The 2,332-nt window shown below is 43.8% G+C and overlaps 1 pseudogene; it reads right to left on the bottom strand.

The window, feature by feature from the left end:
• Positions 1-1,180: 1,180 nt before the first annotated feature.
• LOC110258966 (olfactory receptor 1L8-like) lies at positions 1,181-2,117 on the bottom strand (annotated as a pseudogene).
• Positions 2,118-2,332: the final 215 nt, after the last annotated feature.

Below are 2,332 nucleotides of genomic sequence, written 5' to 3'. Positions count from 1 at the left end.
GTTAGGGATCTGGTGTTGCCAGGAACTATGGTATAGTTTTCAGACATGGCTCGGATCCATTGTTGCTGTGGCTGTGGTGTAGGCCAGAAGCTGCAGATCTGATTTGACCTCTAGCGTGGAAACTTCCATACAACACATATGTGGCCCTAAAAAGCAAACCAAAAAAGAACAACATAATGCCATTTGCAGCAACATGGATGGAACTGGAGACTCTCATCCTGAGTGAAGTAAGTCAGAAAGAGAAAGACAAATACCATACGATATCACATATCGGGAATGTAATATATAGCACAAATCAACCTTTCCACAGAAAATAATATCATGGACTTGGAGAATAGACTGTGGTTGCCAAGGGGAGGGAGTTGCATGGATTGGGAGCTTGGGGTTAATAGATGCAAACTATTGCCTTTGGAATGGATTAGCAATGAGATCCTACTGGTTAGCACTGGGAACTCTGTCTAGTCACATATGATGGAGTGTGGTAATGTGAGAAAATGGAATGTATACATGTGTTCATAACTGGGTCACTATAATGTACAGTAGAAAAAAATGGTATTGGGGAAATAACAATTTTAAAAAAGCAAACAAAAACCAAAACTAAACCAAAACTAAACAAATACCAGTACTTAGAGTGAATGAAAAAGATGTGGTTTCCTGGAGAAGAGAAAGATGGGAAGAATGGCATATATATATGCAAATTGGAAGCCAAAATTTTGGTAGACTTTGAACTGATTACTGAATCATAATAAAGTCTCAATGGTCAGAGTTCTGGTCTTGGCTCCACGGTTAATGAACCCGACTAGTATCCATGAAGATGCGGGTTCGATGCCCACCTCACTTAGTGGGTTAAGGATCTGGCATTGCCAGTGAGATGTGGTGTAGGTCGCAGAGGAAGCTCAGATCCAGCATTGACGTGCCTGTGGTATAGGCTGGCAGATACAGCTCTGATTTGACCCATAACCAGGGAACCTCCATATGTCGTGGATGCAGCTCCAAAAAGAAAAAAAGTCTCAGTGGCCAATAGTTGCATGTGTAAAGATGTGGACACAACTCAAGATTCACTACACATGTATGTCATATACCTGCTGATTTGCAAGAGTTTATTGTGTGTATCAGGATCTAGTAGAAACAGAGTCTGGAAGAGTTGAAATGCTTAGGAACATGCCTGCAGAGATTCTGACTAGGATTTCCTCTTGCTCATCAGCTTCCCCAGGCCCCTCTTCATGTCTTTGTTTCTCAGACTGTAGATGAAAGGGTTTAGCATGGAGGACAGAACTGTGTAGACAGTTGTTGCCATGTGGTCATCAACAGTGTAGCTGAACAAAGGCTTTAAATAGATGTAAAAGATGCTTCCATAAAATAGGATCACCACGGTAAAATGGGAACCACGGGTGGAGAAGGCTTTGCATTTGCCAGCAGCTGAGAGAATCCTGAGAACGGTGATAAGGATTCATATATAAGAGAAAGCAATGCATAGGAAGGGGGTCACCAAAACCACCAGTCCTTCTGTCTTTATTGTGACATCATTGACAAATGTGTGTGGAGGAGCAGGACCATTTCAGCAGAGGGTTGATGTCACAGAGGAAGTGGTGGATGACATTGGAGTCACAGAAAGTGAGACGATTCAGCAGAAGTGTGTGTAGCAGTGAGTGGAGGGTAGAAAAGGAGTAAGAGGAGGCCACCAAGAGGACGCAGACATGGCAGCTCATGGTGGTGACATAGTGCAAGGGGTCACATATGGCCACATAATGGTCAAAGGCCATTACTGCCAAAACGCAGCTGTCAGTGTTGCCCAAAGCATACACAAAATACATCTGAGTCAGACACCCAGGATAGGAGATGGTCTTCTTCTTTGATAGGATTTTCACCAGCATCCTGGTGACAATGGTTGTTGAGAAGCAAATGTCAATGAAAGACAGGAAACTCAGGAAGAAATTCATGGGGGTCTGGAGCTGGGGGTCTGAGCGGATGGCCAGGATGATGAGCAGATTCCCTGTGATGGTGACCAGGTGCATGCTGAGGAAGAGGATAAAGAGTGGCTTCTTGTCCTCTGGCCAGGAGGAGAGTCCCAGGAGGATGAACTCAGAGACATTGCTGGTTTGGTTGACTCTCTTCATGGTCACGGAGCCAGGAAAAATAGAGAAGGTCCTATGATTTATCACACATCTTTCTTTCATACCTGCAACCACATACAAGCCAACAAGATTTACTTTCCACCCATATGATCATGATTTGCTAACACAAAGGCAACTATGAGCTTCGTGGTCCTTGAGGCTGCTCTTTCTTCCCCACCTCAAAGATTTCCCAAGCTTCTTGTATGGATAGTATGAAT

This window comes from Sus scrofa, chromosome 1, assembly GCF_054392235.1.
Source record: "Sus scrofa isolate SSC_HxYL_T2T_F1_AM1 chromosome 1, Sscrofa_HxYL_maternal_Yorkshire_Landrace_v2.0, whole genome shotgun sequence".
NCBI classification, from domain to species: Eukaryota; Metazoa; Chordata; class Mammalia; order Artiodactyla; family Suidae; genus Sus; species Sus scrofa.
Note: the sequence above shows the minus strand (reverse complement) of the source record. Positions and strands in the feature narration are given on the sequence as shown.